General features: G+C 47.3%; 1 protein-coding gene across 4 annotated transcripts in view; it reads left to right on the top strand.

The window, feature by feature from the left end:
- Positions 1-26,903, top strand: part of LOC119973115 (contactin-4-like) — a 3,053,649-nt gene that overhangs the window by 799,634 nt on the left and 2,227,112 nt on the right. For all 4 annotated transcript variants that reach the window (XM_038810685.1, XM_038810691.1, XM_038810690.1 and 1 more), the window contains exon 3: positions 10,975-11,050. The gene's annotated coding sequence lies outside the window, so the exon portion shown is untranslated. The remainder of the gene's footprint in view (positions 1-10,974; positions 11,051-26,903) is intronic.

Here is a 26,903-nt window from a genome sequence, read left to right as displayed (position 1 = left end):
CTTAGAGTCTAAAAATCAGGTGAGGTGGCTGGATTACGGGGATATGGCAGGGGAGTAGCCCTAGGTAGGGTGCTTTTTCTGAGGGTCAGTACAGAAACAATTGGCCAAATGGCCTCCTTCTGCACTGTAGGGATTCTATGGAATACAATGTATTACAGTACCTTGAAGATCTTCACCAAGAAATGTGCTTTTTGCACTCTTTTTGCTCAATTAGTCAGGTATTGAAAAGTCTGCGGGGTCCACAGTGATCTGATTTATAAGCAGCTACCGTGAAAGAAAGGTTAACATTATAATAGCCGTTTGCGGGGGGGGGGGGGGGGGGGGGGGGGGGGGGGGGGGGGGGGGGGGGGGGGGGGGGGGGCGCACGGTGGTGGCAGTGGTTAGCACTGCTTCCTACGGTGCTGAGGGCCGGGTTCAATCTCGGGCCCCAGGTTCACTGTCTTGTGGAGTTTGCATATTCTCCCCGTGTCTGCGTGGGTCTTGCCCCCACAGCCCAATGATATACAGGTGAGATGGATTGGGCCACGCTGAATTGCCCCTGAACTGGAAAAAAATAATTGGGTACTCTAAATTTATTTTAAAAAAAAGGCCGTTAGCATTTTCATGTTAAACAAAACAGTTAGAAAAAAAGCCAGCAGAGATATTAGGCAGGAAACAGCAGTTTTTTGCGAAACAGGGCACTACCCGTCCCCATCTGCAACAGCCATCACCCTCGGAACAGTACAGCATGTTTTCATATGGTAAATGCTATCATAAATGTGTCAAGTGGAATCATTTCACAAAACGCTGCAAATCGAAACACAGCAGCCTTCTTCTGCCACCAGCCACATTGCAGCTGGTCACTCTTCCAAAGGTAGGAGCATCAGCAAGGTGAATGCACTAGGGCTGAGCCAAAGCAGTAAGACCACTGAGCCTCCAACTCTATTGTGAGATTGTTGACACCATCACTGAAAAAGGGTGAGATCTTCATCAACCTCAACATAATTTGCAGCAATGCAAGACTGAAGGTAAAGATCGACACTGGAGCAAAGATACTGCCCAGTCGCATGTTACAGCAACTAGACCCATATGCAGCCCCAGACACTAGTACCCAGATGGGCCTCGTGATTTATAGCCAATAAACCATTTGCACTGATGGTGTGTGAACTCTCCACTGTACATAGGGCGGGTTCAAGTATCATATCATTGACCAGAACGTAAGCCCACTGCAAGGTCTTCAGGACAGCATCATACTGGAGCTCATCCAACGTGCTCCAGAGGTACATGCTTTACAGCACCAGGCCCCAGAAATGACAGAGTACAAAGAGCTCTTTGACTGTAACATCATTGGTAAGCTACCATTAGTATGTCACATGGAACCAGATAACTCGGTACCATAGTTACTGTTCACGAACACTGTTGCATCTCAATACCAACAGTGTCCAACAGGGAAGATGTCGACTGAGTGGTCATGTGATGACATGGCTACAAAGGGTCATTGTGATGGGAGTTCTGGCGTTCCCCCGGAGCGTGGGCAAAGCGCAAACATAGTTAGTGAATAAAGCTCAGTTAGTGAATAAAGTGTTGCAAGCCCTTGTTGTCAATGTTTGCTGTCAGCCACTTCCACACATACCGATATGGAAGAAGTCAAGGTATTTTTGCTGCAATGATGCCTCTTGTGTTTTCCACATCAAGCAGATGTACTCAAAACTATAATTATTAAAGCATTTGAGCATGTCAAACTGACAACTGTCAGTCCTCCGCAAACAAAACCACTAAAGCTTCAGTTGTCCTGGCCCACCCATCTGAGATTGGTTGGTGCTGATTGTGAAACATCAGTAGCAACACCAGTATTATACTGTCAACAACAAATCTCACACTGCTAGCCTGGAAAGAGTTCCATCAGAGCAGGAAACCTTTTAATGTTCTGAGTACAGTCAGGATGACTTTTCTCTCACAACATGAAGATATCACGGCAGTAATTGTTAAAAGGGCTGAGGAAGGTTAAAGGGCAATTTGGCAACTTTTGATATAGAAAACAGCAGGATCATGGTCCACATAGCTTAATTCCACAGCTGGATATGTTTTTACTCATGGAAACCTCAACATTTCTTGAAGCTTATTACATTTGGTTCAATTTTAAAGTTTAAAGATTGACACCTAGCAAGAAAACAATTGGGATCAGGTGGTTCAAAAATGATATTCAGAGTAATGTCATTAACTTTTGTTATATTCTTTAGAAAATACATTTTTTAAAATAAATTTGGAATACCCAATTAATTTTTTTCCAATTAAGGGCAATTTTAGCATGGCCAATCCACCTACCATGCACATCTTTTGGGTTGTGGGGGTGAAATCTACGCAAACACGGGGAGAATGTGCAAACTCCACACGGACAGTGACCTAGAGCCAGGATCAAACCTGGGACCTCAGTGCCGTGATGCCGCAGTGCTAACCCATTGCGCCACTGTGCTGCCCTTTAGATAATACTTTTGCAGTAACTGCATTATTTTAAACTTTTGTAACAAAATATAAGTTAAAAAAGGTACAAGGATTAACAATCCATAGGAATTAAAGCATTGCAAGTGGCTATTTGGTTCACTATGCAGTATTTGTCCGGGTCTTCACCAGAATCTCTAATATTTCCATATTCCAACCTAGGATGACAGTTTGAGTTCAGCAAAAGTATTGATATTTCTCCTAATTTTCCTGGTCATCTCTTACATTAAAAGTAACTTACACAAATGGGGAAGAAAGAACTGCGGCAAAAATTCTCCCTAACTGGCGGGGCGGGGGGTCTCGGCGTAGCGGAGTGGCGCAAACCACTCTGGCGTCGGGCCTCCCCAAAGGTGCAGAATTCTCCGCACCTTTAGGTGCTAGGCCCGCGCCGGAGTGGCTCCCGCTCCGCCGACGGGCGGAAAGACTAGCGCCAACGGCCTTTGGTGCCCGTCGGCCAGCGTCGGGGCTGGCCGAAATGCCTTCGCTGTTCGGAGTGAATCCGCGCATGCGCCGGAGCATCAGCGGCCGCTGACGTCACCACCGGCGTATGCGCGGTGGAGGGGGTCTCTTCCGCCTCCGCCATGGTGGAGGCCGTGGCGGCGGCGGAAGAAAAAGACTGCCCCACACCACTGGCCCGCCCGCCGATCGGTGGGCCCCGATCACGGGTCAGGCCCCCGTGGGCCCGCTTGCGCCGCCAATCCCGCCGGCACAGAGGTGGTTTAAACCATGTTGGCGGGAGAAGCCTGACAACGGCAGGACTTCAGCCCATCGCGGGCCGGAGAATCATTGTGGGAGCACGCCGATCGGCGCGGCGCGATTCCCGCTCCTGCCAATTCCCGGGTGGCGGAGAATTCCGGCCACGGCGGGGGCGGGATTTACGCCGGCCCCGGGCGATTCCCCGACCTTGCGGGGGGAGGTCTGAGAATTCCGCCCCTGGTGTTAATACACTGCATTTCACAGCCTCAAAATGTTTTAAAACTGCCTCACTGTGCACAACAAGCTCTTGTAAACAGTAATGACTATTTTTATTGATTTAGTTGAGGGATAAATATGGGCGAATATGTATTCAAAATGTGTCCATGGCTTCTTTTAAATCTACATGAACAGCCAGAGTTCACAATTGTTTCATATTTCATGGGAAAACAGCACCTCTAACCATACATCAATGTAATTATGAGGGATTGCTCTATCAGCCTAGAATATGTGCTCAGCCCTGAAGTGAGGATTGAACTCAAAACCTTCTGGCTCTCGCCAAGCTTGCTGCTTCTGATTCATCTGACACTTTAAAAAAATAATAATTAATTGAAAGTGGGGTGAAAGACACAAGGTAGTTAAGTTAAATTCTGCAATTATTGGAAGACAACAGCAAGTAATCTTTTTGAGGCCCCTCTCAAGCGTGACAATCTAGCCAACAGTAGTGATTACAAGGTGGTATACAGCATGCTGACAAAGAAGTATGTATTTCTCAGCTATTATTAATTCTATTTCTATTGGTGTACATGGCAAAGGCAATACAAATCGATGTGGTGCTGGGAATGTTTACTTTCTACAATGTGTTTTCTTTAAACTGTGTTAATTTATCGCATTATTATGTGAAGTTGTTGCTATTTTTATCCTTAAAGATGTTCAGAGCAGTTGGTGGAGCATTTTATAAGTAAACTCTAAAGTAAAGAATGTATGGAGTCAAAAGCAATGCTGAATATTTGAATCTGCTGATCAAAAAATGATCAGAATTCTACTATTAAAGAAATTGTGTTTGTCCATGAATACAAATAAAATAATCGGCACACTTTATTTTGGTCGACTGCCCTGAGGGCAGAACTTAAAAAGATAATGCTGCACTGATTTTAAAAATATACTTTTGATTGTCGTGAAACCCATCTGGTTCACTAATGACCTTTAGGGAAAGAAATGTGTTGCCCTTTCCTGGTCTGGTCGACATGTGATTCCAGACCCAGAACAATGTAGTTAACTCTTAACTGCCCCCTCAAAGGCAGTTTGAGATAGGCAACAGGCAATACCCACATCCTAATTTCTTATCCGTCTGCCACTAGGTGGCCATGGTAAGCTAGCACGGTAGCATAGTGGTTAGCACAAATGCTTCACAGCTCCAGGGTCCCAGGTTCGAATCCCGGCTTGGGTCACTGTCTGTGTGGAGTCTGCACGTTCTCCTCGTGTGTGCGTGGGTTTCCTCCGGGTGCTCCGGTTTCCTCCCACAGTCCAAAGATGTGCAGGTTAGGTGAATTGGCCAGGCTAAATTGCCCTCAGGGTTCAAATTGCCCTTAGTGTTAGGTGGGGTTACTGGGTTATGGGGATAGGGTGGAGGTATGGGCTTGGGTAGGGTGCTCATTCCAAGAGCTGGTGCAGACTCGATGGGCCGAATGGCCCCCTTCTGCACTGTAAATTCTATGAAAATGCACTGTGGGACTTGAAGATGAATCATTTGGAGAGGGCAGAAAGTATTTTTGCCAGAATATATTCACAACATAGACATACTTGGGAAATGTTGACTGTCAGCATCAAAAACTAAGGAGAAAGAGATCAGACAACTGAGATTGGTAGATTATTGTGAGGCAAAGGTAGTAAGGGTTATGTGACCAATTAAGGTGAATGAAGATAAGATATTCATAATCTCATTGAATAGTGTTATGAATGTAGGAACCTATATTATATATTTCATTTTAGTGACAGTAACGTTATTAAAAAATCCTGGTTTAAAATGCATACAGGGAGCGTGTCTACTAAAGCTGTAATTAAGGAGTTGTAAAAGGTGAGGCAATGATTGATTTTAACTATTTGCTTGTTTGCTGAGAGACAGCTGATGGGATATTCCCTGGCGAGTAGATAATTTATGAGATAGCGTATTTAATCCTGGCGAAGCAGGTGATGGGACATCTTAGGGGGATAAAGATGGTATATTCAATTTCAGGAGCCAGGTCTGTCTGTAGTTTGCAGTTTTGCCAAATGCCATTAGGTTGAGCAGAGGGGCTTGACAAGACAGAAGGATTTTTGGTTGTTCCTGAAAAAGGTCTCTCTCCAAAGGTCTGTACAGAGAAGCAAATAAACCTGTTTCATTAACTTTATTTATTATTGGCATTTGAACTGTATTGGGTTCCTTAATTAGAATTAGAGGCAGCTGTAAATAGTAAGTTCAAGCTATTCCTTTTATTTAAGAACTGTTTAACTGTTAATTGTAAAGCAATTTATTTGTTAATGTGGTTAATTCTGTGTTTAAATTAAAGTTCATTTTTTCACAAAAGATACCAATTGGTCAGAGCCATGACTCCCGGGGTGTAGTATCCTTTCCTCACAGTTCTTACAAATTGTAAAATTATTTGGGGGTCTCATCTTAACAAAAGCTGGGGTCTAGTCTGGTATCCTGACAATGGCATGACAGGCTGGAGGGGACAAATAGTCTACTCCTTATCCTATGTTCCTATGATCGGAGCAGCTTTCAGAATCTCCCAACCTGGTTCCCTGAGCTATCTGGCAAAATTAATATCTCACTTGACCAACTGACATCCCAGAACAAGTGAAATTCATTAGTTGTAATCTGAACAGTGGTTCAGTTTTGGTTATATTCCTTTATGGAATATAATACAGGATTTAAGCACAAGAATGCAGACAAATTCCAAAACAGTGATCATTTATTTCACCGGCATCAAACCTAGCTGTCCATTTATGAAAAAGCTTAGATCACGGAAATAAACTATTTACATTAGAGGACATAGACTGGTGCGCCAGACGGATCAGAAAACCATCAAAAGCACAACTTCTGGTCTTGCATTAGACACTGAGCAGATCTGGTTGTAGATTAAATCAAGAAGGGATTCTGCAGATGTGATGGTTGGTAGAACTCCAATTGCTGATTGCCCACAACTGCAAAAGCCAGATTACCTTGCCAGTGTGACCATGTAGGGTATCTTTCTCACTTTAGGATTTCTCAGCCTCAGGGAGGTTCTGTGCTGTACATATGACCTGCTTTAGTCTCAAGCAGCTGTGTGCCTCCTCCAATTCCCCTCATCAGTTCCGTGGACACGGACCAAAACCTTTGGCTGCACTAATTATGACTCTTGCTTACTACATTGCAGCTCACAATTTGGGGACTCCTGTACCTTCTACCTGCTGCTTTCCTGTTGCACACTCCCTACCTCATCATGTCTTCCAGCCCTGGCCCACAGCCTGCCAAGGTCACTGCTTCTTGTCCTGAAGGGACCAATTCCATTGTCCTGCATTCTGCCCAACCAATGTCATCCCACCATGGAAGGTATTTAAGTTTGATTAGATTCAAAGCTACTAGGCGGCACGGTGGCACAGTGGTTAACACTGCTGCCTCACGGCGCCGAGGAGCCGGATTCAATCCCAGCCATGGGTCACTGTCCGTTTGGAGTTTGCTCATTCTCCCTGTGTTTGCCCAAGGGGAGTGCAGCTTAGGGGAATTGGCCACGTTAAGTTTCCCCTTAATTGGAAAAGAAAAAGAACTTAGAACATTAAATTACAACAAAGATTCAAAGCTACTTTCGGGGTTGGTAACCATAACAACTATGATCGGATGTTCTAAAAACCCACCTGGTAGGAAATCTTCCATCTTTGCCCAAAATGTGACTCCAGATCCCCAGAAATGTGGTTGATTCTTAACTGCCCTATAAAATGGTCCAACAACATTCAGCACGCAGGCAACTGGGGATAGGCAATAAGTTCAGCCCAGACAGTGATGTCTTCATCCCATGAAATAATAAACAAAAAACTCTGCTGGTGGAGACCTGTTGTTCCACAGAGAACGCCATGCAAAAGGCAAAGCCCACTGTCTGATCCTGTGTCCAAGTTTAGAGATAACAAGGGTAAAGGATTCAGCCCCTGATGTCAGAACAGAGCAAGTCGATATAGGCAGACTTGGGATGAGCGGATCTGTGGTGAAAAGCTTATCTCAGCATTAGATATGACACCAAGGTTGAAAACAGTCTGGTTCAGCCGAAAGGAATTGTCAGGGAGGGGGGTGGAATCAGTGACTGGAAAAATAACTTTGTGGCATGGATTAGAGACAATGGCTTCAGTCTTCTCAATAATTAATTAGAGGACATTTCTACTCATTTACGATTGGATTTCTGATAGGGAATTTGATAATTTTTCAACATTGAAGGGGTCAAGCAAGGTGATGGTGAGTTGGAACTGGCTGCTGTCAACATACATACATGTAGTTTTGGATAATATCATCAAGGGAAAACATGTAGGTGTGAAATAAGGAGGAACCCACATGAATTGGGGCAGCACGGTAGCATAGTGGTTAGCATAAATGCTTCACAGCTCCAGGGTCCCAGGTTCGATTCCCGGCTGGGTCACTGTCTGTGCAGAGTCTGCACGTCCTCCCCGTGTGTGCATGGGTTTCCTCCGGGTGCTCCGGTTTCCTCCCACAGTCCAAAGATGTGCGGGTTAGGTGGATTGGCCATGCTAAATTGCCCGTAGTGTCCTAAAAGGTAAGGTTAAGGGGGGGGGGGGGGGGGGGGGGGGGGGGGGTGTTGTTGGGTTACGGGTATAGGGTAGATATGTGGGTTTGAGTAGGGTGATCATTGCTCGGCACAACATCGAGGGCCGAAGGGCCTGTTCTGTGCTGTACTGTTCTGTGTTCTGTGAATCATAAAATACAGGGTGAGGAAGAGAAACCATTGCAGGTGATTTTGTGTATGTACATGGAACTGTGCAAGTGCAAGTCCCATCCAGCTGGATGATGGTGGACGGTGGTTGGAGAATGATGTTATTTTCAAATGTGTCAAGGCTGCAAATAAGTCAAGAAGTATGAAACAACACACGTTGGCCGCAATGTACTGGCAGCGTTGTGCTCAAGCAAGAATGAGGAAGGCCAGGGGGCCATCATGCCCTGTCAATGGCAATCAAGGGGCCTGCAGCAGCCTGGGGAGGCCTCCTGCAGGCTTTCCAGCAGCCTTCACTACTCGCAGGATATAGCCAAACCCACGAGGCGTCAAAATCAGAATCCTGCCCAAAGGGGGCGTAACCAAATGTGTCCACCTATGTAGATTTTAAACCTACTTAGGTGATCTTATCTGGGATTCACCAACCTCCTCAGCGAAGCCACAGGCAGGTGCCATTCTGTACTGATCCACTCAAATATAGACCTGTTGAAATAACACCCGGAGCCGCCGGAGATCTCTGGGTGGTTAGTGACAGGGCATGGTGGCTCCCTGGCCTTCCCCCTGGAATGTAGCACCAAGGCACTGTCCAGCTGGCACCTTAGCACTGCCAAGGTGCCTGGGGTAGCAATGCCAAACCGACAGGAGCACTGGCAGGATCCCAGAGTGGCAGTGCAAGTGTGCCGGGGGGGGGGGGTCATGCCCATGAAAGGAGAAGGGAGGGGGGTCTGAAGGGTGGGGGTGTAGGGTAAGTAAGAAGGGGAGTTTTGGGGGTGATGGCTGGTGGACCCAGACGGGGAGGCCTGTGAGGGAGCATGGGGGGAGGGGCCCGGAGAGAGAGTACACCCAGGGACCCCATAGCGGGGTGTCCTCGCTTGCGGAGGGGGGGGGGGGGAGCAAATGCCCATATGTGTCGGGATGACATTGCCCATGGGTGGAGGGTGTAAGGGACCCACAAGCTTACTGAGAGATTGGGCACCCTTTCAAAATGGCAGCTCTGATCTCAGCTCCCCAGTGCTGAAAATAATTCTAAGCGTGTGCTAAACCGGTGAGAAACTCCCCAACACCCAAAAAAAGTGACCAAGTGTTGTCTGTTAACGGTGGGGATCTCACCCGCAGAACTAATGGGATACCCCTGCAAAATGCGCCGTAAATTAATTTACAATTTTACCATTAAATTCCGCCTGTTATCTTTGTCACAATCACGTAGGATGTCCTTTGTGACTTGGATAAGAGTTAAATACTGTGGTGCGGTGGATACCTGAGTGGACAGATCGAAAGATAGGCACAGAGTGACAGCAACATTTTTAAGGACTTTGGAAAGGAAAGGAAGGGTGGAAATGGGGCGGGGTCAAGAGTTGGTTTATTGAAGAGACGGGCAGTCCCTGAAGAGAGGGAAACATTAATAATATCAGCTGACATGGGAGCCTGGAAAGGAAGCTGGACGGTCAGCAGTTGATTGGGAACCAGGTTGATTATGCGGATTATTTCAGCTTTTTTCTTGTCCTTGAATTGCCAGGGGGTTGGTCTTCAGGTGTACTTGAATTTGGAACTGGAGGGTTTCTTTCTCCCAAATCCAAGGTAGAGTTGCTTATTACCTTGGCTACTCGGTTGACTGCAGCTGGCTGAAAGATTTTCTGCTGGTTTCACTGTCTCTGCAGAGCTGATTTTTGCTGTTTTAAAAACAGGCAACAAGCATGGTTGCCTATGCATTGTGACCCGTGACAAGTCCAAAGTCCTTTTCCTAAATAAACTGGTATGTTAGGCTGATAAACATCTTGTATTGTGGATTTCCATATTCTGAGAGTTTGAGGCAGCCAAGATCTTTGAGTTTGGATTAGGGACTATCACAGTACAATGAAAATCGATGGGACCCATTTCATTCGTCTGACACCCACTGAGATTCGATGTCCCTGGTGAACCATGGAGATGAGTTGTCCACAAACCCTGGAGGTTTTTATCCATATTTAGGTCTTGCCTGCAGACTCGACTTTCTCTCGAGTTCAAATGCCAAAAGTTATATGGTATGCTAGTTTTGTGTTCATACCATGAGACACAGGAGCACAATTAAGCCATTTGGCCCATCCGCCATTCAATCATGGCTGATATGTTTCTCATCACCACTCTCCTGCCTTCTCCCCATAACCCCTAATTCCCCTCTTAATCAAGAATGTATCTATCTCTGTTCACCTTTTAAAAAAGGGTTTGAACTCTTTTCCATTTGAAGTTGAAAATGACTATTTCAGAGTTGATGTGCTGTGATGTTGCAATTAAACAGAGCGTGCTTCATGCCTGTTACCATGACAGCTGTGATTCGCAGGTCTGTGATTCCAATTGTAGATTAACAGTAGGTATCTTTGTTTTCAAACACAACTTTTCATTAATCAGGATTCAAAATGGAATTGCAGAGAAAATGTGTGTGTCCTTTTGAACCAGAATGATTGTAACAAAGGGTATTTAGACTATTTAAGTTTTCAATCTGCAATAATGTTTTTGGCATTTGTTTTCATTAATTACATCTATTACTGGTTATGAAAAAAAGCAAGCCTTGATAACACCATCTGGCGATCAGTTGTGCTTCTGAGGCATTTCCTGATAAATAGTTATTCAGTGCCTGCTTATTGTCGCAGAGCCCTCTAGTGCTTGAACAAAGGGAAGGAAAAATAATTTCTTTAAATTAAGCAAACCAAGTTGTGGCTTTATGTGAGGTACCTTTTGGTAATGAAGACTTGTGTAAATTATCTTTGAACTGCATTCTCAAATAATGTCATGAAGAATTATACAAGAAACAACAACTTATGAGCTGAATTTCTAATAATTTATATAAAATTTGTCTTCTCTCTCATTTTAGTGAGGTGCCCAGAGTACCATTATAATACAGAACCACCTTCCAAAAGCAACTTTGCATCCACAACAGCGTAGCCGGGGTAAGTACTGCCCATTTGCACATGTAATTATTGTGGGAAGATTGTAATTATGAAGCTCACCAGTAATTGTGTCTTTTGTGATATCTGGGCAAGATTTGCTTCCAGAACAATCGTATGGTAAAATAATTTCCACTAAGTTTCTACAACAACATATTTCAATATTATATCTGATATTCTTGTGCCTCACCAAAAAGGTCTTTTGTTGCACCACAGGTCAGATGTCAACTTGCCCTCTGAGAACCCTAACCCAATGCATTTGCACTAAATGGGTTCACTCGGATAGATTGTCAACTTGCTGCTTGGGCAACATTAGCCTCATTTCCTTTCTGTTAAAAAACTCAAAGCTGGCTGTCAGGCGCTGTAGGCTTTATATTACTTGAGGCAACAGGACCTGGACATGCCTTCCTGGCATTTCATCTGGCAGAATTTTCTGTGCTGGAATGTTTACAAATATTTATTTTCTGACACAGCAGTGTCAGCTGTTTGTAGCAGATTTGTCTCTGAATTAAAAGGTTATGGGTTCAAATCTCACTCCCAGGGATTGAACACAAAAATCAAAGGAGCGTTGCACCGTTGGAAGTGTTGTCTTTTGTATGAGAGGTTAAGCTGAGGCCCCATTTGCCTGCTGCAGTGGGTGTAAAAGATTAAAAGGCACTATTTTGAAGAAGGGCAGGCCAATTTTGTTGCCCAGGCCAATATTATCCCTCCACCATCATACAAAAAAGCAGATGATCTGGTCATTAGCACATTGCTATCAGTGTGAGTTTGCAGAGTGCAAATTAGCTTCTGCATTTCCTGCACAATGATAACTGCACTTCAGAAAGTATTTCATTGGCTGTGAAGTGTTTTGGGTGATCGTGCGAAGCACTGTAGAAATGCAAATCTTTCTTTCATTTTTGAACACTCACTCAGGCCCCAAATAGGTACAACAATTTTGAAATTAAACCTTGTACAATATCATAGAATATATCATAAAAAAATCATTTTTGTTTGCCAGAAGTGAAGTAAGAAATGAGGTGCAAAAACATGTCCAAATCCTGTTGGGTTCTTGTGGAACGCATTGTAAATCTTTTTTTAAAGAATCAATCAAAGGAAAAAAGAAAAAAAATACATACAATAACAACCCGCCCTCCCCCACACACAAAGCGCCACTGTCCCCCGCCCAATATACAGACCAAAACATCCGCCCGTACATTCCAGGTAAAAAACACAAATTAACAATCCGTAAACAGTGTAACCAAAGACAACAATCCCGCCAACCTCCCCTTACCCCTCCCTAATGTTCAATGGCAACCAATTCTCGGAAGTGCGTAATAAACAGCCCCCATGAATTGGGAAACACTTCCTTCATCCCCTTCAGCTGAGACTTCACCTTCCCGAGAGCCAAAGAAATTCAAGTAGGTTCCCCCCCCCCCCCCCCCCCCCCCCCCCCCCCCCCCCCCCCCCCCCCCCCCCACCCCCGCCATCCCACCAGGATGGTGAAGCTAATCTGCACCCCAACAGGACCTGCCTCTGGGCAAAGGCGAGGCAAAGGCTAACATCTGCCCCTGCACCCGCCTGCACCCCAAGCCAGTCCAATCCCCCGAAAAAGGCTCCTTGGGGCCCTGGTTCCAAGTTCATGAGCACTACCCCCGAGATGCCCTTGAAAAATCTCCCTCCAACAAACCCCTCACATCCAACGTAACTATCCTAATCGCGGGTCTCTCACCCCTCCCTCCCCTCCTATCCACCATCCTCACAACTCCAGGCCCTGCCCGCTGGGGTTGGCCCTCCCTGTCCCATTGTTACCATTGAGCTCCCCCCTCCCAGAATCCTCCCATCCACTTCCTTTCAAAAACACCTCACCCAGTATCAGTCCCCTCCCCCAACCTTTCACCCCTCCTGGGCACATTGAAACCTGTTCTACCAGGCTCTGCTGGCCACAGCCCCTCCCCCCACCACACTCCCGTTCTCTGGCCAACTTGAGCTAGACATTGTGGAGGCCCCTGTCCAGGTCTCACTCCCCTCCAATCACCTCCCCACTGCCTGGTCCCAGGAAAACAAAGAAATCCCCTTCCACACACAACCCCAGTGCAAACACACTGTGGTAGTATGACTACGGGTATTACGGTACCTGGAAGTGAGCTGCTATTGGTGCAGAGGACACGCTGCCCATTGGCCTGGGTAAGTCATGTGCCTCTCAGCCGATTGGCTGAGAGGTAGGTAGCTCTGCCTACGAGGCGGGATATAAGAACCCGTGCTTCCCGGCAGTCGGCCTTTCTTCTGTACGTCTGCTGCCGGGCACACTTCTTGTGTATTAAAGCCTATCGTTCGGATCTCATCTACGTTTCATGTCCATTGATTGTGCATCACACACAAATGCCAAAGAACCACCATTGCAAAAGAAAATCCCAACTCTTACCTTATCAGTGGCAGTGAATCTGTGGAACTCTTTGTCGCAGAAGGCTGTGGAGGCCAATTCACTGAGTGTCTTTAAGACAGAGATAGATAGGTTCTTGAAAGGGGATCAGAGGTTATGGGAAGAAGGCAAAAGAATGGGAATGAGAAAATATCAGCCATGATTGAATGGCGGAGCAGACTCAATGCGCCAAGTGGCCGAATTCTGCTGCTATATTTTATGGTCTCATTTGGCACATATAACAACATGCAGTGAAAAATAGAGCTACCTACACTCCTCCACCCCCCTACCTGCAGTCCAAGACCAATCATCCTCAGTCCCATTTCTCACTTCTGCCCCAGTCCTTCTGCCTTCACAAACGCCTCTGCCGCTTCCACCTTTTTAAAAAATAAAAGCCTTTGGAGTTGTAGGTCACCCTCAGCTTAGCTGGGTACACTATGCTAAACCGCACCCTGCTGTTATACAGTGCCGTCATCACTCGGCCATCACTCTCCCAACAGCTCCGCCAACTTCTTGGCAAAATACTTTGTTGGCCTTGGGCCCTCCACCCCTTCGGGCAGGCCCATGATCCTCAGATTTTGCCACCTAGATCTGTTTTCCAGGTCCTTCACTTTGTCTCGCAGATCCTTGTTGGCCTCTACCACCCTCTGCAGCTCCTCACCCAGCGAGGTGAGCTGATCACTGTGTTGCGACAAGGCCTCTCCCACTCCCTTCAGTTTCTCACCCTGCTCCCACACCTCGGCCGATATCCTCGACACATAGCCCTTCACCGGGGCAATCATCTCCTCCACCAGCACCTTCAATGCTGCGATCATCTCCTTCCTCATCACCTCCATGTGCTGTGTGAGCTGCTTTTCAAGTTCAACAACCATCACCTCAGTTATCTTTCCTGCCGTGAACTGTGAGGCCCCACCCAGCGACCTAGCCTCCGCCATCTTTCCAGTTGCCGAGCCGACCCTTCCACTCAATGGCGAACCTCCATTCGCCCCTTCTTCACCGCAGCTTTCCTTTTGGTTTGGACAACTTTCTTCCTATGTCTTCCTGCACATATTTAACCAACAATTGCCCCTGGGACCGGGCATTAAATTCTAAAAAATCAAGTCTTGAGCAGGAGCCATCCAACATGCGACCTTCTCTTGCATGCCGCCTCCAGAAGTCAACTAATTGTATATCTTAATGCAACTTAGCACAAGGGCAAAAGTATATCACAGAAAGCAGCATGCAGTGCTTCACACTGCATTCAGTAGAAGTACAACTGTTTTCTTTGTTAAGCAGTGACAAAAAATTAAAGGGTTATGTGGGTTTTCTTTCATGTTTTGGTGAGAATCTTTTTATAGTCAATATTATTTGCCTCAACTCTGTTATTTGAAGCCGCTGACCTTCATTTTGACCTTCTGCTTGATGGCCTGACTGGCACTGACAATTCCTGGTTTAAAGTAAGTTCGCATCATACCATTTTGTGTCACAGTAAACCAGAGCTGCTTTCTGCAAATTTTCTTATGATAGAGATTAATGAAAAACATTAAACCAAGTAACTATAAATGAGTGTCATAAAGAGGTATTGCACAATGCTTCATATTTCTAAGTGATTTAATTCAGAATACATGTGCCCCTAATTTTCCTTGTCTGTACATCAAATGACGGGTGCAATCATCCCTGACAATTCCAGACACAAGGCAGTTGCTTTTATCTTTTGCATGAGTGCCCAACATTAATGGTGCTTAAATCAAGATATAGTGAAGATATGGTCCCCAGAAAACTGAATATAAATACATGCAAGTGGGAGTGACATGGTGGCGTAGTGGTTAGCACTGCTGCCTCACGGTGCAGAGGACCCGGTTTCAATCCCCGACCCGGGTCACTGTCCTTGTGGAGTTTGCACATTCTCCCCGTGTCTGCGTAGGTCTCACCCCCACAACACAAAGATGCGCAGGGTAGGTGGATTGGCCACGCTAAATTGCTGCTTAATTGGGGAAAAAAATGCATGTTTCTTTCAGATTAAAATTATTTGTCACATTATTGCTCTACCTTTGGAGTACTTGTATTTGGTATGAAGATGATTTCCAGAGATAGCAGTCCTTTGGTTGTAATTTTTCAGACACTCGATACAATTTCTCCGTTACATTTTACAAACTTCATTTTTCTGCTGAAATTTTCAATCGGTGTTCAACCTTGTCCTTGTGCTGGGGTTCATGAACAATAATTCAAAAATAAGACAGATCAAACATGAAAAGCCTTCTGTTACCAGAAACCTATTAAATTAATGTAGTGTTATCCCATGAAGCCTCATGTCATAGCTGTCTGGTATAACATTGGGAGATAAAGGGCACCATGGTACCTAATACCCTTGTCACCAATGATTCATATACTTAATCACTTTATGTAGTTCTTTCACAACTTGGATGGATGGGGGAGGGGGGGGGGGGGGCAACCTGTGGAGATTCAAGTACCGAGGGAGAAGGAGTTCTTCTTTTTCTCCCAAGTTCACAAAGTTTACTCCCATATCGACTTCTTTGTAGTGGGCAAACCGGTGCTTCCAGGGTAATGGAGGTGGAATACTCCACAACAGTAATCTCGAACCACATCCACATTACGTGGAGGTGAGTTGAAGACAGGCTGGGCCCAGCAGCCCCCATGGAGGCTGGAGACAGCCCTCCTCGCTGACAAGGCATTCTGTGAAAGAATGTCACAAGCCATCGCCGGGTATGTAATCGCAACCAGAATTGGGAGGTCTTATGCAAATTGTTTGAGGCACTGACGGGGGTGTCAAGGGGGGGAAATAATCGTGTTCAGGGCACTCAGGAACAGGAAGGAAAGGGCGGCTAGACAACAGCTGATCGATTCCATTCTGGATGTGGATCGTCGATACTCCACCACTCCACCCATGGAGGTACTGGCGGAGAGGAAAAAGCTACAGTTGGAATTTGATCTGGTCTTCACCGGGAAAGCAGTGCACCAACTCCGCCATGGAGGATGGAAGGATATTCTTACCCTGGAGGTGATACAGCAAATGTTCACTGAATTGATGTATATGATTGCAGGGTTGTTGTATATTGGGAGGCTGAGTAAATTAGGTCTATATTCTGTGGAGGACAAAAGAATGAGAGGTCATCATATTTAAATATGCATGACATTGAGAGTTGTTTTCTCCTGGCTGGGGAATCTAGGCCATGTGGGCACAACCTTTCAGTCAACAAAGGATTTGATGCTGATGATTTAGGACTCCGATGAGAAGAAATGTCTTCATTCAGAGTTGTGAGTCTTTGGAATTTTATATCCCAGAGGGTTGTATTTAAGGGTAAGGCAGGAAGATTTTTGATGTCTCAGAGAACCAAGAGATATTGGCAGTGAGTGGGAAAGTGGCTTGAAGCCAAACATCACCTATGATTGTATTGAATGACAGATGCTCTCCTCCAGCTATTTCTTCTGATCTGGTTCTGTTAGGAGTTAATGGAAAAGCAAGTTGTAGTTAAAAAGCTATCTTATTAATAACTTATTTGTCCTTTCTTGCAGCAATTCTATAAGGTTTGGTGTGAGAACACGAGGACTACTTTGTACAATTTTGGTCCCCTTACCTGCGAAAGGGTATACTTTGCTTAGAGGAGGTTTGATGAGAGTTCATTAAAAACAATTCCAGACAATGAGAGGTGATTCTTCGAGGATTTGACAGGGAGCTGCTAAAAGACTGTTTCTCCTGGTTAGAATGTCTAGAACAAGGAGTCATTCTCTCCGCTTAAGGCATTTGTCATTTCAGACTGAGATGATAAATTTCTTCACTGAGTGTTATGGAGTTGTGAATCTTGGGAATTCTTTACCCCAACAGGTTGTGGATACTTATTTAATTAATATATTCAAGACTGAGATTGATAGTTTTTTGCACAGTGAAGGAATTGAGAGATATGGGGATAGAGTGGGTAAAAGGAATGCACGTAGAAGTTCAGCTGTGATTTTATTGAAAGGTGGAGCTAACCCAAGGGGTAGAATGGCTTATTCCTGTTCCTATTTGTGTTCTTTCTGCAAGCCAAACCGGTGACATAAACAGGTGCTCAGGCATCCTCTGAATGCTGGATAACGGAATGCAAGGACTTCTGCCAGCCCTCGCACTCACACAATTGCTTGCAAATAATTAAACTTGCAGATACAGAGTGGCTCTGATTTTGTGTTCAGAACATGGTAACATCAGTCACCGCTGATCTATTTGTTCTATCAGTGATATCACTCATCGCTGATCTATCTGCTCTATTGATCACTGTGGTATGAATTTCACTTTTCCCATTTTTATTTTTTGATTCCGAGGACAAATCAAGACCGTCACCAGGTGTCCAGAAACAGTGAAGGGGGGTATGCGCAACGATGAAACTTTGTCTATCTCTTTTTTTTAAAATTTAGATTACCCAATTATTTTTTCCAATTAAGGGGCAATTTAGCATGGCCAATCCACCTACTCTGCACATTTTTCGGTTGTGGGGGCGAAACCCACGCAGACACGGGGAGGAATGTGCAAACTCCACACGGACAGTGACCCAGAGCCGGGATCGAACCTGGGACCTCAGCGCCGTGAGGCGGTTGTGCTAACCACTAGGCCACCGTGCTGCCCAACTTTGTCTATCTCAACCCGCTGCAGATTGTAATGTTTGGCCGTCTTCCAGCGTTGTTGACCGCCGTGGCAGGGGCGTGAAAGGGAGGCAGCAGAGGCTGCAGCAGAGGAGCGGGACGCAGAGGGGCAGGTGCCAGCTGTCAGGCTGTAGGTCCGCCCGCCCGACAGGGGCTGGAGGAGGACGAGGAGGACCACGACGAGGGGGAGCCAGAGGATGAGGATGCTGAGGAGGATGAGGAGAGGGGGGAGGAGGAGGCGGTGCCATGGCCACGGATTGGCCCGATGAGGCCTCGTGTATGCCGGCGACGCATGTCCTTCCAGGGCCTCCCGGACAAGGCATGCAGGAGGAGACTCCGGATGAGCCGGGAAACCTTCGCCCATATCTGCCAGCTGATGGCACACCTGGCACCACATGGAACTGGGGGTGGACATGCTCTCCCTGTGGCCGTCAATGTGATGGTCGCCCTGAATTTCTACGCAATGGGGTGGTTCCCATTGCTGAGTGGGGACCTGTCTGGTATCTCGCAGGCATCGGTGCACCGGTGCATCCATGCAGCGACTGACACCCTGTATGACATCACGGACGGGTACATACAGTTCCCCGTGGACCGCGCCCACCAGGATGCCTGGGCAGCACGCTTCGCCGTGGTTTCCAGGATTCCCATGGTGCAGGGTTCGATCAATAGGGTGTATGTCGCCATGCGGCCACCATCGGATAACAAGGCGATGTTCATGAATAGGAAGGGGGTCATACACCATGAACATGCAGGTGGTCTGTGACCACAAGATGAGGATCCTGCACATCTGCGCTCGGTATCTGGGAAGTCTCCATGATGTGTTCATATTGGCCCAATTGTTCATCCCTGGCATGTTCGAGGGACACCCCCACCACCGACCACCCTCAACTCCCCCATCACCGCATCACCCGTGTGCACAGCACCCCTCCATTGCACATCCACCTGCGGCAAAACGATCTGGGCTCACACGGTTGCTGGTGGAAGTCAATCTGTTCCATGCATGATGATAGCCCGCTCTGCGATGAGCTCTGAGCTCCACATCGTTAGATAATGTCTGACTCATGGCCACGATAACACCCTCCACCTGGGTGGTCCCTGTATGCGGCCTGGCACTGCATCGCATGGCCCTGTTGTCTTGCTGCGAGCGGGATGGCATGGGCGACCCGTGGCAGGGGGTGCACGTCACAATCACCTGAGCTCAACATTCCATCACCCTCACCCCCATTGGCAGCTAGTTCCCGCCCCAACCCCGCACGCATCGGACAGAGCACAGAGGCAGCTTTCATAGGTGTTACAGTGTGTTTAATAAGAGAAAATCTGTACATGTGCCCGAGCCCCTATAACTAATCTGTGCCCTGCACCCGTACCAACTCACTAAGTGTCTATCTTTCTGGCCTTACGGGCCCGATGACTACTTCCAGATGTTTCCCCAAACAGCACAGTAGAGGTGGAGGCGGACTGCTGTGACTCCTGCCTGATGACTAAGGTCCCCTATGGCAGTCATTTCCTGGGGTGGCCTGGCCTGGATGGGCCAGGCTGCGATCGGGCAACCGGGATGGCGTGCTGCCTGCCTGCTCTTCCTGCTGCCCACCAGATGCACCAGGGATGGTGGGGGGGGGGGGAGTCCAAGCTGCGGCGGTGTTGCGGGACCTCCCTGCAGGGGGACCTGGAACGGGCCCCAGCACCTCTTCCTCCCTCGGAGTGCCTGATTGCCCTCCAGCCTATTCCATTGGACGGGGGAGCGAGCAGATTCAACACCCGACGTACCCCGGCACCTGGCGCAGCCAGTCCTGGAGGCCTGCTCTGGTATTGTTTGCAGCCATGGAGCTCAGGGAGTTGGTCTTCCCAGTCTGGGTCTATGCGATGCTGACCAGCACCTGGGCAACGGCGCTGATGGTCTCAGCGATGGCCTGCTGAGACTGCGCCATGGCTGCTAAGACTGGGAAACAGTGCTGAGCGCTGTTGTGATGTGCAGCTGGCTCTGGTTCATGGCTTCCTGTGAGTGGGCAGCCCTGTCATGCGCCATGGAATCCTACAGTTTCACCTGACCATTCACATACCCATGGAATGGTTTTCAGAAAAGTGAAATTTAGTCACAGTGATAGAGCACCTGTGATCCTCATTATAGTGATCCTAGTCCTCGCTGGTGAGTTCTGCAATGGCCTCCTCAAGCCTGGTGGGGCTACGATCTCCTCCGTCCTATCACCTGCTGGGCTCGTTCCTGCTCTGCCGTGTTGTGCACAGGCTTGTACGGGTGAAAAGAAAAGCGATGTGATGAGAGGGGATGGAGCAAAGTTTGGGTGAAATACATGGCCCTGTGTTAGTTTCCCCATTAAGAAGGGACGGATACTAGAGTTGGAACAACAAGTCAGATGGGTTGGTGGTGTTGTGAAAGTCCTATTGAGTGAGTTTTTGATATGTGTCCCTCAGTAATGAATCTGTGATATCTGTGAAGAGCATTTGAGTACATTTTTAAAAATGTAGATTTCATTCTAAACCATACAGGAGATTCGACATTCGTAAAATAAAATGAGGGCAGCACAGTGGTGCAGTGAGTTAGCACTGTGGCCTCATGGTGCCGAGGTCCTAGGTTCAATCTCGGCTCTGGGTCACTGCCCATTGTCATAAGAACATAAGAACTAGGAGCAGGAGTAGGCCATCTGGCCCCTCGAGCCTGCTCCGCCATTCAATTAGATCATGGCTGATCTTTTGTGGACTCAGCTCCACTTTCCGGCCCGAACACCATAACCCTTAATCCCTTTATTCTTCAAAAAACTATCTAGCTTTACCTTAAAAACATGTAATGAAGGAGCCTCAACTGCTTCACTGAGCAAGGAATTCCATAGATTCACAACCCTTTGGGTGAAGAAGTTCCTCCTAAACTCAGTCCTAAATCTACTTCCCCTTATTTTGAGGCTATGTCCCCTAGTTCTGCTTTCACCCACCAGTGGAAACAACCTGCCCGCATCTATCCTATCTATTCCCTTCATAATTTTAAATGTTTCTATAAGATCCCCCCTCATCCTTCTAAATTCCAACGAGTACAGTCCCAGTCTACTCAACCTCTCCTCATAATCCAACCCCTTCAGCTCTGGGATTAACCTAGTGAATCTCCTCTGCACACCCTCCAGCGCCAGTACGTCCTTTCTCAAGTAAGGAGACCAAAACTGAACACAATACGCCAGGTGTGGCCGCACTAACACCTTATACAATTGCAACATAACCTCCCTAGTTTTAAACTCCATCCCTCTAGCAATGAAGGACAAAATTCCATTTGCCTTCTTAATCACCTGTTGCACTTGTAAACCAACCTTCTGTGACTCATGCACTAGCACACCCAAGTCTCTCTGAACAGCGGCATGCTTTAATATTTTATCGTTTAAATAATAATCCCGTTTGCTGTTATTCCTACCAAAATGGATAACCTCACATTTGTCAACATTGTATTCCATCTGCCAGACCCTAGCCCATTCACTTAACCTATCCAAATCCCTCTGCAGACTTCCAGTATCCTCTGCACTTTTCGCTTTACCACTCATCTTAGTGTCATCTGCAAACTTGGACACATTGCCCTTGGTCCCCAACTCCAAATCATCTATGTATATTGTGAACAATTGTGGGCCCAACACGGATCCCTGAGGGACACCACTAGCTACTGATTGCCAACCAGAGAAACACCCATTTATCCCAACTCTTTGCTTTCTATTAACTAACCAATCCTCTATCCATGCTACTACTTTACCCTTAATGCCATGCATCTTTATCTTCTGCAGCAACCTTTTGTGTGGCACCTTGTCAAAGGCTTTCTGGAAATCCAGATATACCACATCCATCGGCTCCCCGTTATCTACTGCACTGGTAATGTCCTCAAAAAATGCCACTAAATTAGTTAGGCATGACCTGCCCTTTACGAACCCATGCTGCGTCTGCCCAATGGGACAATTTCTATCCAGATGCCTCGCAATTTCTTCCTTGATGATAGATTCCAGCATCTTCCTTACTACCGAAGTTAAGCTCACTGGCCTATAATTTCCTGCTTTCTGCCTACCTCCTTTTTTACACAGTGGCGTCACGTTTGCTAATTTCCAATCCACCGGGACCACCCCAGAGTCTAGTGAATTTCGGTAAATTATCACTAGTGCATCTGCAATTTCCCTAGCCATCTCTTTTAGCACTCTGGGATGCATTCCATCAGGGCTGTATTTTAAATTCCACCATATTGTGATCGCTCCTTCCGAGAGGATCCCTAACTATGAGATCATGAATCAATCCTGTCTCATTACACAAGACAAGATCTAGGACCGCTTGTTCCCTCGTAGGTTCCATTACATACTGTTCTAGGAAACTATTGCGGATACATTCTATAAACTCCTCCTCAAGGTTGCCTTGACCGACTTGGTTAAACCAATCGACATGTAGATTAAAATCCCCCATGATAACTGTTGTACCATTTCTACATGCATCAGTTATTTCTTTGTTTATTGCCTGCCCCACCATATCGTTACTATTTTGTGGCCGATAGACTACTCCTATCAGTGACTTTTTCGCCTTACTATTCCTGATTTCCACCCAAATGGATTCAACCTTATCCTCCATAGCACCGATGTCATCCCTTACTATTGCCCGGATGTCATCCTTAAATAACAGAGCAATACCACCTCCCTTACCATCCACTCTGTCCTTCCGAATAGTTTGAAACCCTCGGATATTTAACTCCCAGTCGTGACCATCCTTTAACCATGTTTCAGTAATGGCCACTAAATCATAGTCATTTACGATGATTTGTGCCATCAACTCATTTACTTTATTCCGAATACTACGAGCATTCAGGTAAAGTACACTTATGTTGGTTTTTTTACCTCTGTTTTGAATCTTAACATCTCCAGTTTTATTCCTTTTGTTATTACTGGGCCTATTCACTGTGCTCCCCTCAGTCACTGTACCTTGTACTGTCGCCCTTTTAGATTTTTGACTATGTCTTCTCTGCCTTGCACTTTTCCCCTTACTTCCTTTTGCTTCTGTCCCTGTTTTACTACCTTCCAACATCCTGCATTGGTTCCCATCCCCCTGCCACATTAGTTTAAACCCTCCCCAACAGCTCTAGAAAACATCCCCCCTAGGACATCGGTTCCAGTCCTGCCCAGGTGCAGACCGTCCGGTTTGTACTGGTCCCACCTCCCCCAGAACCGGTCCCAATGCCCCAGGAATTTGAATCCCTCCCTCTTGCACCATCTCTCGAGCCACGCATTCATCCTATCTATCCTGACATTCCTACTCTGACTAGCTCGTGGCACTGGTAGCAATCCTGAGATTACTACCTTTGAGGTCCTACTTTTTAGTTTAACTCCTAACTCCCTGAATTCCGCTTGTAGGACCTCATCCCGTTTTTTACCTATATCGTTGGTGCCTATGTGCACCACGACAGCTGGCTGTTCACCCTCCCCCCCCCCCAGAATGTCCTGCAGCCGCTCCGAGACATCCTTAACCCTTGCACCAGGGAGGCAACATTCCATCCTGGAGTCTCGATTGCATCCACAGAACCGCCTGTCTATTCCCCTTACGATCGAGTCCCCTATCACTATAGCCCTGCCATTTTTCTTCCTGCCCTGCTGTGCAGCAGAGCCAGCCACGGTGCCATGAACCTGGCTGCTGCTGCCTTCCCCTGGTGAGCCATCTCCCTCAACAGTATCCAAAGCGGTATATCTGTTTTGCAGGGAGATGACCGCAGGGGAAACCTGCACTGCCTTCCTACTCTTGCTCTTTCTTTCGGTCACCCATTTTCTATCTCCCTCAGTAACCTTCACCTGCGGTGTGACCAACTCGCTAAACGTGCTATCCACGACCTACTCAGCATCGCGGATGTTCCAAAGTGAGTCCATCCGCAGCTCCAGAGCCGTCAAGCGGTCTAACAAGAGATGCAACTGAACACAGTTCTTGCACGTGAAGGAGCCAGGGACAGTGGACGTGTCCCTGAGCTCCCACGTCGCACACGAGGAGCATGACACGGGTCTGGGATCTCCTGCCATGTCTTAAACCCTTGGTAAACTTAAACAACTAGAATTTCAAAATAAAAATAAATAAATTAGACAATGAAAAGAAAAAGAGAGACTACTTACCAGTCAATTACCAGGGTTAAAAAGCACCTCCTCACACTCTGCACCGAATTACCTCACTGCACCAAATTACCAAGTTTCAATCCCCACTCTGGATGAGTCTCACTCCGGATGTGTCTCCTGTAAAAGTGCTAGCTTACTGTGTGCGCTGTCTGTCTGTCTTTTATACAGACCTCAGCTAACCGATGACTCAAAAAATACCTTAACTTCAAAGAGAAGAATACAATGTGCCCCTAAACAGGCCTCAGGTGATTGACAGATAACTGCCTCTCAGCAATTAGGGTGGGGGCAGCTTCAACCAATCAGACACTAAGCTCCACACTGAACTTTTAACTGAAAAACAGCAGAATTAGATTTTCCACTTACCTTTGCTGATTTACCTCACTGCACCAAATTACCAAGTTTCAATCACCACTCTGGATGAGTCTCACTCCGGATGTGTCTCCTGGAAAAGTGCTAGCTTCATGTGAGAGTACCTTTAAGAAATGGGTGATTAAGAAATGTACCTTTAAGAAATGTTTTTTATCAGTGATGTGAGAGTGTGGGTGGAGCTGGGCTGTCAGTCAGCTTTTTACTTTCATTTTTGAGCAGGCTGCAGGGTGTGTTTTAGTTTTGTTTTCAGTGTTGGAGCTGAAGCCAGCCCAATCAGGTGGACTGTTGATCTCTGCAATGAAAATACTATCTCTTGATCATCTGGTGAATTCAGAATTGTAAATGATCTCAGCAGTGAAGTTAAGCCTGATGTCTTTCTGTTTTGAAGTTTTTTAAAGGTGTATGGATGTTAAAAGGAAAGCTTAAAGGATTACTTAGTGTTGTAGTCTTTGGGGCTGTATTTGAATTGATGGTTGCTAAGATGTTCACTGTATGTTTTAAAAAGGGTAACTTGAGTTCATAGAATAAACATTGTTTTGCTTTAAAAAAATACTTTTCCATTTTTGCTGTACCACACCTGTAGAGTGGGCCGTGTGGTCCCCATACCACAATCTATTAAAAGTTGTGGGTCAGGTGAACTCCATGATACACTTTGGGGTTCTCTAAACGCTGGCTCATAACAAATTGGGGGCTCGAGGGGGATAAAAGTCTATCTATTGGATTGGCTTAGTGAACTTAAAGACAGTGAGGGGTGAGCATATTGTGGTTGCTTTTCAGGTGTGGTATTTTAGTTTAAGTAGGGAGTATGTTGTGGATAATGGCTCTTTCAGAGGCTCTGAAGTATTTGGGGGTGCCAGCATCCTACTCGCCTTTCCCTATATTCGTACACCGCTCCCTGTGTCTTCCTCCACTGAGCTTCCGCCTTTCCGGTGGTCAGCAAGTCGAACTTGGCCTGCAGGTTATGTCGCTCCCCCAACAGTCCCTCCTCCGGAGCCTCCGCATATCTCCTGTCCACCCTCACCATCTTCCCCACCAACCTCTCCCTCTCTCTTTGCTCTCCCCTCTCCCTATGGGCTCGGATGGAAATCAACTCCCCTCTAATCACCGCCTTCAATGCCTCCCAAACCATCCCCACCCGGACCTCCCCATTATCTTTGGCCTCTAAGTACCTCTTGATACACCCCCGAACCCGTCCGCCCACCTTCTCATCCTCCAGCAGTCCCACCTCCAGGCGCCAGAGCGGGCGCTGGTCCCTCTCCTCCCCCAGCTCAAGGTCTACCCAGTGCGGGGCATGGTCCGAAATGACTATGGCCGAATACTCAACATCCTTCACCCTCAAAATCAGCCCCCTGCTCAGGACAAAAAATCGATCCGGGAATAGGCTTTATGCACGTGGGAAAAAAATGAATACTCCCTGGCCCTTGGCCTCGCGAACCTCCAAGGATCCACCCCTCCCATCTAGTCCATAAACCCCCTCAACACCTTAGCCGCCACAGGCCTCCTGCCCGTCCTGGACATGGATCGATCCAATGGGGGATCCAGCACTATGTTAAAGTCCCCCCCAGTATCAGGCCCCCCGTCTCTAGATCCAGAATGCGGCCCAGCATACGCCGCATAAAACCCGCATCGTCCCAATTTGGGGCATAGACATTCACCAGCACCACCAGCTCCCCTTGTAACTTGCCGCTCACCATCACATACCTCCCTCCACTGTCAGCCACCACCGTTGACGCCTCAAACTACACCCTTTTTCCGACCAGAATCGCCACCCCCCGATTGTTTGCATCCAGCCCCGAATGAAACACCTGGCCTACCCAGCCCTTCCTCAGTCTAACCTGGTTCGCCACCTTCAGGTGCGTCTCTTGGAGCATAGCCACGTCCGCCTTCAGCCCCTTCAGGTGCGTAAACACCCGGGCCCGTTTGACCGGCCCGTTCAGCCCCCTCACATTCCAAGTTATCAACCGGATCAGAGTGCTCCCTGCCCCCCTCCCCTGCCGACTAGCCATAAGCCGTCCCCTGCCCGCCCCAGGCCAGCGCCCCCCGCTCGGCCCGTTCCCCACGGCGGCAAACCCCCACCCCGACCCCCCCTGCAGACACCAGCTCCTTCCTGGCCATTTCAGCAGCAACCCGGTACCCCCCCCCCCCCACTACCCCCCCCCCCCCCCATCCCCCCCCAGGCTAGGAACCCCTCCCAGCCGCGTTACTCCCTCCGTAGCACTCCCGTAAGCCAGCTAACTTCTGCTGACCCCAGCAGCTCCCGCCACACCTCCAACCCCACCCAACGTGGGGCTACTCCTCCTCCCCCAGACCCATCAGCAGACCCTCCTCCTCCCCCTCCCGCTCTTGTGCAGGAAAA

The sequence above is a fragment of the Scyliorhinus canicula genome, chromosome 11 (assembly GCF_902713615.1).
Source record: "Scyliorhinus canicula chromosome 11, sScyCan1.1, whole genome shotgun sequence".
Lineage (NCBI taxonomy): Eukaryota > Metazoa > Chordata > Chondrichthyes > Carcharhiniformes > Scyliorhinidae > Scyliorhinus > Scyliorhinus canicula.
This window is presented reverse-complemented; position numbering and strand designations above follow the sequence as displayed.